This window comes from Manis pentadactyla, chromosome 3 (assembly GCF_030020395.1).
Source record: "Manis pentadactyla isolate mManPen7 chromosome 3, mManPen7.hap1, whole genome shotgun sequence".
NCBI classification, from domain to species: Eukaryota; Metazoa; Chordata; class Mammalia; order Pholidota; family Manidae; genus Manis; species Manis pentadactyla.
The window spans coordinates 126483660-126499841 of record NC_080021.1 but is presented as its reverse complement, the minus strand read 5'-3'; the positions used below and the strand labels follow the sequence as shown (position 1 = coordinate 126499841).

Below are 16182 nucleotides of genomic sequence, written 5' to 3'. Positions count from 1 at the left end.
GAGCATATCAATAAAGACAATTATATGCAGAAGCCATATAGAAATCCTGGAGCTGCAAAGTAAAACAGAAGTGAACAGTTTATTACAGAGGTTCGGCAGTATATTTAAGCAGGCAAAATAAAGTGAACTTGAAAATATCTCAACTGAGAATACCCATTTTGAGGAACAAAGAGAAATGAACAGCTTAAGAGACAGCAAGTGAGAAGTTATATTTGTTACTTCTAAGGGATCCTCAGTAAGATTAATGACTGATTTCTCATCAGAAACCATGGAGGCCACCAGTCAGTGGGATGACATATTTAAATTCTTGGAAATAAAACTGTCAACTAAAAATTCTATGTCTGGCAAATTATCCTTCAATAATGAAGGCAAAATTAAGATGTTTCTAGATAAAACCTGGGAGAGCTCCTTAATGGTAGGTATTGGTCTACAGAAAATGCTTCAAGCTGAAACAAAAGGACACTAAACAGTAACTAAACCATAAGAAAGAAAAGTGCATTAGTAAAGAAAACGTCATAGGTAAATACAAAAGCCAATATTATACTTTTCAGTTTGGTTAGTAACTTACACTTTTCCTATATGATTTAAGGCAAACATACTAAAAAAAAATGACAAATCTATGTTAATAGTGTTAACCTTAAAAATAAAGCTGTTGGGTATTTTACCAGCAAAATGGGTTTATTTGGGAACAGCAGAGAATTGCAGTTCCAGACATACAGCTAATGCAGAACCACAGGCAAGTCTGGAGGATAAAGGAAAGGGGGCTCATTTATAGAAGAAAGGGAGAGAACTGGGGGACTGTTGTTAGCAAAAAGTCCATTGAAGGAAAATGGAATCCCATGTGTTGTGGCTGCTCATCAATTGAGTTGTAACAGTCTCTCATTGGCTGGGCTGTTTCCAGGCTGCTGCTGGGGGAGACAGAAATGCTTCCTGCCTCCTATTGGGTGGTAAAGTAGTCAAAATAGTAGAGTTGTAAGGTGTCCTTCTCTTCCTTCCTGTGGGGTCTGAAATTGATCAGGAGTGGTGCATGGGAGCTTCCCCTGTGCTGGTGCCATGTCATAAGGTTTCTCTTTATCAATTTTTACAGTAGGCATACAATGTACAAAGATGTGATCTGTGACAATTACAAAATAAGGGGAGAGGGGTGGAAAAGTATAGGAGCAGAGGGTTTGTTAAGATGGTAGATTTTATAAATTTAATATGGCAATCTGCAAGGTAACCACTAAGAAAATACTAAAAAAATAACTGAAAAGCAAGGAAGGGAATAAAGGTGATTCATGACCAAAATAAGTAAATAAATATTTTATAGGTCAGAAATGGAATTGAAAAACAAAAGACATAGACACAGTAAATAGCTAAAAAGCAGAAGTAAATCCTCCCTTTTCAGTAATTACATTAACTGTAAATGGAACAAACTCCCCAATCAAAAGGCATAGATTAGCAGACTGGATTTTAAATTTTAAAAAGCACAATCAATATATGTGCTGCCTAAAGAAAGAGGCCATATATGAAAAATCCACATTAGCATCATTCTTAATGGTGAACTGAAAGCTTTTTCCTGGAGAACAGGAACAAGATAAGAATGCCAGTTTTTTTTAGATAGTTTGTGTGGCATAACACAGTCATCAGGCCAGCACCCAGTTTCAGCCCCTCAGGGCCTGCCCATCCTAGCTCCAGCCCTGCTCAAGACTGACACCCAGAGGGCACTGAGGATGTCCAAGGATTGCTAAGGGATCCTGAAGGAAAGCCCCAAAGTTGGGGTCAGAAGCCCTAGGTGTTAGTCCCCACATTGACACTCACCATCCTAGTAACAACTAGTAAAGTTGTTTTTCTTTGGACAAGTCACCTAAGAAGACAGCTACATAAGAGTAGCTAAGTGGGGTGCTCAAGATGGTGGTGAGAGTAGGGCGGAGGAAATCTCCCAAAACCATATATATTTTGGAAATACAACAAATACAACTATTCCTAAAAGAGGGACCAGAAGATACAGTACAACAGCCAGACTACATCTACATCTGTGAGAATGCAGCATCTCACAAAAAGGGTAAAAGATACAAAGCCGTGAACTGGCAGGACTCGAGCATTCCCCCTACCCCAGCTCACCCAGGGGAGGAAAGGAGTTGGGGTGGGGAGGGAGTGGAAGCACAGGACTGCTAAATAACCAGCCCTAGTAATCTGCACCAGGAGCACAGACACATTGCGTGGTGTGCTGAATATTAGAGAAATGGAAAAGTAAAATCCAAGACACAGACTAAGCGGGTCCCCACAGCTGGTTCACCTGGGACAAAAGAAAAGCAGGCACTTTAAAAGACTTAAAGGGACAAGGGCTTAATAGCTTGACAAAATCGGCCTCGCACACTCAGCCCAACAGAATAGGAATCTTAAGGAACTTCAGGTGCCCTAATTCCCTGGGTGGAAACAGAGCTCTGAGGACCCTCATGGCGATAAGCAGCCTGCCATTCATTGCCCCCTTACTGGCACAACAAGCAAACCGTCTGACCCACCATTGCTGCAGACCAGCCAGGGAGCAGCGCTACCCACAGCAGCCACACAGAGTCTTCTCCCAGCAGGCAGCTAACCAGGCCACACCCAGAGGCTGCCCCCTGTGCGCAGCTGCCCGGCACAGAGGAAGCTGGTGAAAAATCCAGAAGGCATGAAGGGGCACCGTTCTCGCAGGAGAACAGATGCCAAGCACCTGCGACCCCCCAGCAGAACCCTAGGCCATCGGGAGGGCCGCCCTGCCCACGGCAGCTCAGGGGTTTAACCCAGGGACTGCTCCCTGTGTGCAGGTAACCGGCACAGGCAGCGGAGAAGGGCAAGGCGACCAGCAAGCAAGAAGGGACTTTGTTCTCCCAGCCGACACACATGCCACTTGCTGGCAATCCCTTCTATCGCCATGAAAAGGCAGAAGAACCTGGTTCAGTCCAAAATCACTCAACGCCAGAGAGAAGGCCTGGTGAGATAGATACAACCAATGTTCCTGAACAAGAATTCAAAATACAAGTCATAACCATACTCATGGACCTGCAGAGAAATATGCAAGAGCTAAGGGATGAAGTCTGGAGGGAGATAACAGAAATGAAGCAATCAATGGAAGAGCTTAAAAGCAGACTGGACGAGGTGCAAGAGACTGTTAATGGAATAGAAATCAGAGAACAGGAATACAGAGAAGCTGAGGCAGAGAGAGACAAAAGGATCTCTAGGAATGAAAGAATATTAAGAGAACTGTGTGACCACTCCAAACAGAACAATATTCACGTAATAGGGGTACCAAAAGAAAAAGAGACACAAAAGGGGATAAAAAGTGTCTTTGAAGAAATAATTGCTGAAAACTTGCCCAAGCTGGGGAAGGAAACAGTTTCTCAGACCATGGAAGCCCACAGATCTCCCAACACAAGAGACCCAAGGAGGACAACACCAAGACATATAATACTTAAAGACGAGGACAGGGCATTAAAGGCAGCCAGAGAGAGAAAAAAGATCACCTACAAAGGAAAACCCATCAGGCTATCATCAGACTTCTCAACAGAAACCTTACGGCCCAGAAGAGAATGGCATGATATATTCAATGCAATGAAACAGAAGGACCTTGAACCAAGAATACCATATCCAGCACAATTATCATTTAAATTTGAAGGAGGGATTAAATAGTTGCCAGACAAGCAAAAGCTGAGGGAATTTGCCTCCCACACACCACCTCAACAGGGTATGTTAAAGGGACTTCTCTAGATGGAAGTACTCCTAAGGCTAAATAGATGTCACCAGAGAAAATAAAATCACAGCAAAGAAAGCAGACCAACCAAGTACTAACTAAAGGCAAAAAATAAAATCAGCTATCCCAAAGTCAAGGGGAACACAAAAGAGTACAGAATAAAACACCTGACATAAAGAGTGGAGGAGAAAGAGTAAGAAGGGAGAGATAAAGAATCATCAGACTGCATTTATAATTGCATGATAAGTGAGTTAAAGTTAGACAGTTAGATAATAAAGAAGCTACCCTTGAACCTTTGGTAACCACGAATGAAAAGCCTGCAATGGTAATAAGTACCATATCTATTGGTACTCACCCTAAATGTAAATGGACTGAATGCACCTATCAAAAGACACAGTAATAGAATGAATAAAAAAGCAAGACCCAACTATATGCTGCTTACAAGAGACTCACCTCAAATGCAAAGTACACAAACTAAAAGAGAAGGAATGGAAAAAGATATTTGATGCAAACAAAAGGGAGAAAAAAGCAGGTGTTGCAGTACTTGTATCAGACAAAATAGACTTCAAAACAAAAAATGTAACGAGATAAAGAAGGACATTGCATAATGATAAAGGGGTCAGTCCAACAAGAGGATATAACCATCTATGCAACCAACACAGGAGCACAGACATGTGAAACAAATACTAACAGAATTAAAGGAGGAAATAGAATGCAATGCATTCATTTTAGGAGACTTCAACACACCACTCACTCCAAAGGACAGATCAACTGGACAGAAAATAAGTAAGAACACAGAGGCACTGAACAACACACTGGAACAGATAGACCTAACATATCTACAGAACTCTAAACCCCAAAGCAGCAGGATAGACATTCTTCTCAAATGCATATAGAACATTTTCCAGAGTAGACCACATACTAGGCCACAAAAAGAGCCTCAGTAAATTAAAAAAGATTGAAATTCTACCAACCAACTTCTCATATCACAAAGGTATAAAACTAGAAATAAATTGTACAAAGAAAACAAAAAGACTCACAAACACATGGAGGCTTAACAACATGCTCCTAAATAATCAATGGAACAATGACCAAATTAAAACAGAAATCAAGCAATATATGAAGACAAAAGACAGCAATAGCACTATGCCCCAACTTCTGTGGGACGCAGCAAAGGCAGTTCAAAGAGGAAAGTATATAGCAATCCAGGAATATTTAAAGAAGGAAGAACAATCCCAAATGAATAGTCTAAAGTCACAATTATTGAAACTGGAAAAAGAAGAACAAATGAGGCCCAAAGTCAGCAGAAGGAGGGATATAATAAAGATCAGATAAGAAATAAATAAAATTGAGAAGAATAAAACAATAGAAAAAAATCAATGAAACCAAGAGCTGGTGCTTTGAGAAAATAAACAAAATAGATAAATTCCTAGCCAGACTTAATATGAGAAAAAGAGAATCGGAAATGAGAAAGGAAAAATCACAACGGACACCACAGAAATACAAAGAATTATTAGAGAATACTATGAAAATCTCTGCTAACAAGCTGGATAACGTAGAAAAAATGGACAACTTTCTAAAAAAATACAAACCTTCCAAGACTGACCAAGGAAGAAACAGAAAATCTAAACCAATTACCAGCAACGAAATTGAATAGGTTACCAAAAAACTACCCAAGAACAAAACACCCGGGTCAGATAGATTCACCGCTGAATTTTACCAGATTTTTAGAAGACATAATACCCATTCTCCTTAAAGATTTCCAAAAAATAGAAGAGGAGGGAATACTTCCAAACTCATTCTATGAAGCCAGCATCACCCTAATACCAAAACCAAGAAAAGAACCCACAAAAAAAGAAAATGAGAGACCAATATCCCTGATAAACATAGATGCAAAAATACTCAACAAAATATTAGCAAACTGAATTCAAAAATAGATCAAGAACATTATACACCATGATCAAGTGGGATTCATCTCAGGGATGCAACAGTGGTACAACATTTGAAAGTCCATCAACATCATTCATCACATCAACAAAAAGAAGGACAAAAACCACATGATCATCTCCATAGATGCTGAAAAACCATTTGACAAAATTCAACATCCGTTCATGATAAAAACTCTCAACAAAATGGGTATTCAGGGGAAGTATGTCAACATAATAAAGGCCATATACGACAAACCCACAGCCAGCATCATACTTAACAGCGAGAAGCTGAAAGCTTTTCATCTAAGATCGGGAACAAGACAGGGATGCGCACTCTCCCCACTGTTATTCAACATAGTACTGGAGGTCCTAACCGCGGCAGTCAGACAAAACAAAGAAAGAAAAGGCATCCAGATTGGTAAGGAAGAAGTCAAACTGTCAACTATTTGCAGATGACATGATATTGTACATTAAAAAACCCTAAAGACTCCACTCCAAAACTACTAGAACTAATATATGAATTCAGCAAAGTTGCAGGATACAAAATTAATACACAGAAATGTCTTGCATTTCTATACACTAATGATGAACTAGCAGAAAGAGAAATCAGGAAAACAATTCCATTCACAATTGCACCAAAAAGTATAAATTATCTAGGAATAAACCTAAGTGAGAGATCTATACTCTGAAAACTACAGGACACTCTTAAGAGAAATTAAAGAGGACACTAACAAATGGAAACTCATCCCATGCTCCTGGCTAGGAAGAATTAATATTGTCAAAATGGCCATCCTGCCAAGAGCAATGTACAGATTCAATGCAATCCCTATCAAAATACCAATAGCATTCTTCAACGAACTCAAACAAATAGTTTTACAATTCATATGGAACCAAAAAAGACCCCGAATAGCCAAAGCAATCCTAAGAAGGAAGAATAAAGCAGGAGATATCTCGCTTCCCAACTTCAAACTCTACTACAAAGCCCCAGTAATCAAGACAATTTGGTACTGGCACAAGAACAGACCTACAGACCAGTGGAACAGGATAGAAAGTCCAGATATTAACCCAAACATATATGGCCAATTCATATACGGTAAAGGAGCCATGGATATACAGTGGGGAAATGACAGCCTCTTCAACAGCTGGTGTTTGCAAAACTGGACAGCTACATGTAAGAGAATGAAACTGGATCATTGTCTAACCCCATACACAAAAGTAAATTTGAAATGGATCAAAGACCTGAATGTAAGTCATGAAACCATAAAACCCTTAGAGAAAAATAAAGACAAAAATCTCTTGGATATAAACATGAGCAACTTCTTCATGAACATATCTCCCCAGGCAAGGGAAACAAAACAAAAATGAACAAGTGGGACTATATCAAGCTGAAAAGCTTCTGTACAGCAAAGGACACCATCAATAGAACAAAAAGATATCCTTCAGTATGGGATAATATATTTGTAAATGACATATCCGATAAAGGGTTGACATCCAAAATATATAAAGAACTCACACACCTCAACAAACAAAAAGCAAAGGGAGGGAATGGAGGGATAAGGGGAAAAAAGGGGCATTATGATTAGCACGCATTATGTGGTAGGGGGCACGGGGAGGGCAGTTCAACACAGAGAAGACAAGTAGTGATTCTATAGTATCTTACTATGCTGATGGACAGTGACTCTAAAGGGGTATTTGGTGGGGCCTCGATAATGAGGGGAGTCTAGTCTAGTAAACATAATATTGCTCATGTAATTGTATATTAATGATACTAAAAAAAAATGCCAGTTTTTGCCACTTCTGCTCAACATATTACTGGCAATTCTCACTAGAATAATTAAGCAGAAAAGGAAAAGCCATGTGAATTACAAAACAAGTAAAATGATCTCTCCACTGAAGACTTCATCTCATATCTGCAAAACCCTAGAATCTGCAATTTAAAAAAAGCAAAACTGTTAGAGCTAATAAATTAATTTAGCAGTTTCAGGATACCTGAACAACACCCAAAAGTCAGTTGTATGTCTGTACATTTCAAATGAACAAACAGAAAATGTTTTTTGAAATTCCATTCACAATAGCATCAAAAAGAATGTAATATTCAGCAATAAATTTAAACAAGGAGGCAAAAGTCTGGTCCACTGAACAAAACATTGCTGAATTTAATAGTGAAAAAGCTGGAACAATGTCCCACCTTATCAATTGAAGGATATTGTTAGAATGTTAGTACTACCCAAAGTGATATATAAATTCAGTAGAGTCCCTGTCAGAATTCCTTTTTCTTTATTTCTTCTTCTTTTTTTTAATGGAAGTAGAAAAACGTCTCCTGAGGTTCATTTGGACTCTTACAGGACCCTGCATAGCCAAAACAACCTTGAAAATAAAAAAGAAAGTTGGAGGATTCACACTGCCTGATTTCAGTACTTAGTTATCAGGGTACAAACAGTGGCAAAACAGTGTTATACTAACATAAGGGGAAACATACAGATCAATGCAGTAGAATTGAAAGCCCAGAAAAAAAAACTTATCACATATATATGGCCAATGGATTTTTGACAAGGGTGCCAAGACCATTCAATTGAAAAAGGATAGTCTATACAGATGGGTACTTGGATAACTGGATATCCACAGCTATAAGAACATACTTGGTAAATGAAAAATTAGAAATCCTCTGCAGGAAACAGAAGATAGAATAAATAAGTAAATGGCAATTTCAGAACTGAGAAATATATACTTAGAAAAAAAGCTCAGTAGATGGACTCACCAGCAGATTGATTTAGAAGAGAAATTAGTAACTAGAAAATGGAACAATAGAAATTACCCAGTCTGTACAATGGGGAGAAAACGTATTGGGAAAAAAACTAATAGTCTCAAGAATTGTGAGAGTATAACAAAATACCTAACAGTTGTGTCATTGCAGTTCTGGAAGAAGCAAAGGAGAGCAGGTTGAAAAGTATGGCTGAAAACTTACCAAATTTGGCAAGAGTTGTATGTCTGTAGATTTTAAAAGCTGAGCATATTCCAAACATGAAGAACCCACTGAAGTCCATGCCAGGACACATCATAATGAATCTTCTGATTACTAAAAATGAAAACATCTTGAAAGCAGCCAGAGAAAAATAACATTTCTTCTAAGGGAAAAACTATTAGGATGGTAATGGATTTCTCATTAGAAATTAAAGAGGTTAGATGGAAGTGTTGTGATGTTTTTCAGATGGTTAAAGAAAAAAATTGTTAACTCTATATCCTTTAATGATTATCTTTCAGGAATTAAGGGAAATTCAAGACATTCTCAGATGAAGGGAGACTGATAATTTTTCTCCAGGAGAATGATTAACAGAAATTTTATAAACAAAAAGGAAATAAAGAGTGAAACTTGGACCATATGTGTACAGTAAAGAATGAACACAGCAGGCTTGAGACTACCACATTTAGGAAGTCCTGCTTGCAGGATTACCCTGTGGCTGGCTTCAGGGTCTTGCAGCTCAGGAGGATTGACACCATTCCCAGAACTGTTAGGAATGGCTCCCTGTGCCTAAACTGCAAACTGTGGTTCATGCTGAATACCTGTTTTCCTTCTAGGATCTTAAATTTTGTTATATGCTAGACTAGCCCCTCCCCATGAAAAAGGTTGGACATGGAACCTCTATCTAATGAGCTTCCTTGTTAGACGATATTTAACACATGTTGTCACAAGTTCTTACTGGAGGAATTAAGTGGGTCACATTGCCTGCACCGGAAGAGGATTCTTGGAAGCTTGTTCCTGTTTTCCTCTGGACTTGATCTTTCATACCATTTCCCTTTGCTGATTTTGCTTTGTATCCTTTTGTTGTAGTTTTTGCCATCATACAGCTATACGATGAGTCTTGTGAGTCCTAGTGAACAATACCTGGGGGTAGTCTTGGGGATGCCTGCCACAATCAGAAAGAAAGAAAACATGGCAAGAAAAAATGTGGATAAACACAATAGGCACTCCTCTTAGAAGTGAATTTTCTAAACTAATTTTGGTGGTTGGAGCAAAAATTAATGCACAGTCTGATGGGATTGTAAGTGTACACAGAGGAAGACCTTAAGAAATTACATTTTAAGCAGGAAGGGCAAATAAGATGTAATGGGAAGTAACATTTCCATACTTCATTCAAACAGGTAAAATGATGACACCAGTAGACTGCTAAGTTATGTAAATGTAGCACCTGGAGCAAACCACTAAAACAGCTATACAATGAAGTACACTGAAAAACACTGTAAATAGAATAGTTAATTCTTAGAAACTTCTTAAGAAAATGTTCAAGTAATCCATTAAAAGGCCAGAAGAAAACAGAGAAGCAAAGAACAAAATTAAAACAGTTTAAAAACAGTCCAACTAAGAGAGAGACTGGCATGGTGAATTAAAAACCTATTTGCTACCTAAATGACACTTCAACTATTACAGGTTAAAAGGACTTTTAAAAGATACATTATGCAATCAAAGGAAAGCAAGAGTGGCTATATTAAGATCTGGAAAGGTGGACATAAAGCAAAGAAAGTCACTAGACACAGAGAATGATAAGCGTGTCAGTTTGCCAGAAGGACATGGTGAGCCTCAGTGTCTGCACATCAAATAAACAGGGCTTCAAAATATATGAAGAGGAAACTGAATGGAAAAATAAATAAATGAATGAACATTTGGAGACTTTAACATCCTCCTTAATTATAGAATAACTAGACCCCAGATCAGTAAGAATTCATCAACACCATCAATCAATAGAATCTAATCAACATTTATAGAGCATTCCACCCAACAGTAACAGAATATATATTCTTTTCAAATGCCCAAGAAAACACATACCAAGATTCTAGACATATCCTGGGCTATAAAACCACACAGAACATAAAACATAAACATTTATGTTAACAGATTTTTAAAAATTGAGATCATACAAAGTGCTGTCTGATCATAGTAGAATAAAACTTGAAATCAGTAACAGAAGAATCTCTTAAATACTTAGAAAATAAACAACACACTTTAAATAATCCATGCATCAAAAATGAAGTCTGAAGGGAAATAAAAACATACACAAAAGTGAATCAAAAGGAAAATACAGTATATCAAAGGATGTGGGATGTAGCTTTAGCAGTCCTGAGAGGAAAACCTGTAGCACTAAATGTACATGTTAGAACACACAAAAAGATTTAAGTTAATAATCAAAACTTCTGCCTTAGGAACCTGAAAAACTAATGAGCAAAACAAACTCAGCAGAAACAAATGGAAAGAAGTAATAGTGATAAGATGGAAATCAATGAAATTTAAAAAGAGAAAATCAGTGTAATAGCTGCTGCTTTGAAAACAATAAAATTGACAAACCTAGCAAGACTGACTATAAGAAAAAAAAGGAGAGTAGACACACATTACAAGAATCAGGAGTGAAACAAGGGCTATTACTATATGCTCTGTGGCCATCAAAAGAATATCCCCCTGTAAATTTGACACCTTAAGATGAAATGGATGAGTTCCTTGAAAAATGCAAAGTTGCCCAATATGAAATATATAATTTGAACAGCCTTATAACTAGTAAGGAAGAGCAGTTTGTACTTAAAAACTCCCACAGAACAAATCTATAAACCCAGATGATTCTGTTGTGGAATTCTGCCAAATGTTTAATGAGATGTAATCCCAATGCTACAGGATTTCTTCCAGAAAATAGAAAAAGAGGAACACTTACCAATTCAGTTTAGGCATTATGCTGATACTAAAATAAGACAGGTACAATAAAAAAAAAACAAGAACTAGGGATAAACATCTCTAGTTAATATAGACAAAAAATCTTTAAATTATTTAGCGAAATGAATTTTATAATAATGATTGTTATATACCATTACCAAGTATGATTTGCTCCAGGGATTCTAACACTGGTTCCATATTTGAAACTTAATTAGTGTAATCCGTTTTATTAGCAGATTAAGGAAGAAAAAAACCTCATGATTATATCAGGTGATGCAATAAAAAGCATTGACAGAATTCAGTGAGAATTCTGAATGACAGAATTGTGGGGGTTTAAGTCTGGGGAGAGGAAATCCCAGGGCAAAACACCTCTAAAAACCAAAATCAAACAGAGAAATAAAGTTTAAAACCTTTATTGCTTTATTGCTTACAAACTGCAGTCCAGGGCCATCTCTTTCCTCTGCTCTGGAAGAAGCAAGCAAGTAAGCCTCTCCCCTTAACCTCTCAGGTTGAGACACGCCCTCGGTTGCCCAGGTAATTATAAATTGACATGGAGATGAACTTCTCTCCACTCCTGAGGATATGCAAATACACCAAAGCCAGGCAAGATATCCTGGAAATGTTACAATTTTACCCGCAGGCCACCCCTCCAGAAATCTTCCTTTAACAATCTACTCATTACCCTTCTTCCACGATGGTCCCTGGGCGAGAAAACTGCAGCATTGTGGCCAGACTAATGATATACAATAGCAACAGCAGTAAAATCATGATAATCCTTAAATCGGAGGATTCAGCTAGGTTCAAAGTCCTATGCAGATTAAGTCCATAGCTCGTCCATTCTATAGGCAGGCAGTAGCTGAGGGTTCAGAGCAATCATCACATTGCAGCTGCAGCCAAAGGGTGCATTCAGGCCACAAGGACTATAGGAGAAAATAACCTTAAGGGTGATAAGATACATGTTTTAATGACACCAGCATAGGCAAATCTTGTCCATCAGGTAGGATACATGCAAGAGAATCGTCTTGTGATAAAACAGTGGCAGGAATGGGATCTTGTCCTGGTCTAGAATACCAGACTTTCACCCCACTCCCTGAGGGGGTTACAGATGGGTCAATATATAGGGCTACGGGAGGTACATGCACTGGCCATAAAGATAAAACAAAACTTCCCCGAAAGATGCTCTTACCTCCTGGACGTTTTGGGTACACTACTGTGATCTTTGGGGGCCATTCAGCTGTTATTCCAGGAATACACAGGAGGCCAGCTTCCAGGCCTTTCCCCCAAGGTGTCAGAAGGGCTAGCCATCGCTTGTCCATGTGTCAAAATGTCCAGGACCAGGTCCATTCAACAGTATCTCCAGGGTTTGATGCAGTAGGGGCTGGCAGCAGGATGTTGCTGTGCTCGCCATATCCTGGCTTCAATAACTCTTCTTTGGTTTGCACATACAGTTATATAGGACAGGAAGCAAGGTGTGTTAGCATATCCACAGGACTCAAAACTCTTTTACATGGCTTCTCATTCAAATGCCGTAGCACTGTCCATAGGTGAACTGACCAATGCTGTAGACTATTAGTGTCTGACTTCAGGCCAGATTTCAACAAACCGTTGTACCTCTCTATCATGCCTGCCCCAGTAGGATTATATGATACATGAAATTTCCACTTTATTCCTAATTGCTGCACCCATTCTTGTAACACATGTCTAGTAAAGTGGGTGCCTTGATCGCTCTCAGTCACCTGCGGCTGGCCATAGGCTGCAAAGAGATGCTCCAGGGCCCTCTTGGTGGTTTGCTGATCGGCAAGACTAGGGAAAGCAACCAGTAGTCCAGTAGCCATGTCCACACAAGTCATCGCATACTGATATCTTTATGATATGGGCAGAGGCCCAGTATAGTCTATTTGCCACCTGACAAGGGGTATTGGCCCCCTTACTATTGTCCCATGTTGCTGTGGGACTCGGTGTAAGTCCCTCTTAGAACACACAAGGCACTCCTTCAGGGCTCTGCTGACTTCTTCAAAGGTCAGTGGCAAGCCCCACCAACAGGCTACAGCTCATATTGTCCTTTTCCCCGTGTGCAACAAACACTGATGTAGCCATTGGGCTTTCCTTCTAGCCAGCGCGCCTGGGCCAATGTGTTTGCTTCATCATTCCCTGGTGATGCCAAAGGCAAATGGCCAGTCACATGATATATGCTAACAGTCAGTCTGACCAGAGGCCCGTAGGTCTTGCCACAACTCTTGCCCCCAAAGGAGCTGGTGACCAACCATCCAGTTGGCATGATACCATGTCAGTAGCCACAGGCTCAAGCCCCAATAGATGGCCCAGCTGTCAGTACAGACAACCATGGAGGAAGGCTCCTGGGTGATCATGAGCCATTCTGCCCATAACAGCCCACTGGCTGCTCTTCCCCTCTCCCTCCTCCATCCACATTGTCTCAGTCTTAGGATGGAAAGCCACAGCCCTCCACTTTGGGGGCTGCCCATGCATCTTCAGGTATAGGGGCATTTCCCTCCTGATAAGGACTCTCGGCTACCAATGGCTCAAAAGCATGTTTTTCCGCTTTCCACTGATATATGTCATGGGCCCCAATAAGCATTGGAGTTCTCCACTTAAGGGGCTAGTGGAGAGGGCTCTACGCTGCTGTAAATATGCGCCCCATTTGGCCAGTGTGGGTATCTGAGCCACAGCACTCCATGGCCCCTGGGTCCAGTCTTGCACCCACCCCATGATGGGATAGGTGGTTATTACCTTGGTCAGAGCTTTTGTTGTGATGTAGCCAGCAAGGTGTGGTACACAGCAGCCAGTTGCTTCTCTATCAAAGTGTACCAGACCTCTGCCCCTTTCCATAGTTGTGACCAAAATCCAATAGGTTGGCGTGTCCATTCAAGCCACTGCCAAAGACCCCATCCATAACCATCTTCAGTTACCTGACCATCTACTTCACAGGACCTTGATGAGTCCATTACACTCAAGGCCTGCACAGCCTTGACTGCCCACTTGGCAGCAGTAAAAGCAGCTGCACATGTGTCATCCCAGTCCCACCTGATGCCCTTTCATACCAACTGGTATAAGGGCTTCAAAATTTGTGCCAAGTGCGGGATAAACACTCTCCGGTAGCCCAAAAGACCCAGAAACACTTGTAATACTGCCACAGTGGTAGGGGTAAGGAAAGCCTGGACCTTGTCTATGACTGCTTCAGGAACAACTTTAGTATTACCTGATCACACAACCCCCAAGAATTTCACAGACAAACCAGGTCCCTGAACTTTGGTGCTGTTCACAGCCCATCCTTTTTCCTGTAGATGTTGCAGCAGTCTAGGAACTGCCCCTTCTAAATCTGCAAGAGAATCAGATGTGAGCATAATATCATCAATGTAGTGATACAACCGCACTGTTTGTGGTTCTTCCATGTGGCCAAGTCCTGGGCTATAAGTCCATGACAGATGGTGGGACTGTGGAGTTATCCCTGTGGAAGGACAGTGAATGTCCACTGCTGGCCTTCCCATGTGGAGGCAAACTGTTCCTGGCTTTCCTGTGCTATGTCAATAGAGAAGAAAGCATTAGCAAGGTCTACTACATAATGATAGGTTCCCAGCTCATGGCTGAGGGTGTCCAGAATGGCTGCTGTAGAGGGGACAGCAGCATGCAAAGGGGGTGTGACTTTATTCAATTCCCTGTTGTCCACGGTCATATGCTAGGAACCATCTGGCTTTCTCACTGGCCACACTGGGGAATTGAAAGGACTATGAGTGGGCTTTATGATGCCCACGCTCTCCAGCTCCTGTAGTTTCTCCAATTTCCTTGTGTCCCCCAGGCAATTTATACTGCTTAGTATTTGTCACCCGCCGAGGTACAGGCAGAGCTGCTGGTGGGTGCTGAGCATGTCCCTTCAGAACTGCCTTTACCACACGTACCCTCAGTCTGAACTCACCTGCAGTGGTTGGTAACCACAGGCCCTTCAGGATTATCCACCCCCAAAATACATTCAGGGATGGGAGAAAAGTACATGGTATACTCCTCTCGGGGTAAATGCCCTATCACCAATGAGATTTGGGCTTTCTTCACCCTAATTGCTTTATCCCCTTAGCCATCTATCACATCAGGGTCCAGGAAGATGCTCAGGGTTACCATAAATCAAAGAACACTCAGCTCCTGTGTCAACCAGCACCAGGATATGTTGTACATTCACAGGGGACCAATGAATTGTTAATGCTACATATGGCCTCTGGTCCCCACCATGTCCCCCAAGGTGGAGACTTTAACCCCCACCTCAGTTGAACAGCAATGCCCAATCATCCTCCTGTGGGGCTGAGGGCCCAGGCGAGTCCTGAGTACTGTCTTCCATGAAGTTTTGCAGGGACACAGGCGGGGCATGAGGTCTTGACTCTGGTTCCTGTGTCCTGGACCTCAGGGGCTGGAACTGCTGCTCTGGACCTCAGGGGCTGGAACTGCTGCTCTGGCTTTCATTGGTGCCACAGTTCTAACAATATTCTATTGGGCTGCCCATCGATTTTTTTTTCACTACCACAGCCTTTATCAAATCAACCCCCATCTGGGTCCTTGAGACCTTCACGGGGCCCTTTGCACCTCTCCTTTTGGTCGTAGCCTGTACTTCCTTTCATGCCCTTATTGTTTCAACATGCCCCAGATCTGCTAAAGTATGAGTAACCTCACTTAGGGGTTGCCCTAGGTGGGGGACAAGAATATTCACTAGGGACCCAAAGAGAGAGGTGGGAGCTGTATGCAGCACCAGGTTTCTCATTCCTGTCCATATTATAGATATTTTTCATACCCAGTTCCCGCAGTACGGGAGCTCTGCATACGTTTTCCAAATAATGGGAAAGTAT

General features: G+C 40.8%; 1 protein-coding gene across 4 annotated transcripts in view; it reads left to right on the top strand.

The window, feature by feature from the left end:
* Positions 1–16182, top strand: part of ZNF169 (zinc finger protein 169) — a 42427-nt gene that overhangs the window by 11057 nt on the left and 15188 nt on the right. The window lies entirely within an intron of this gene.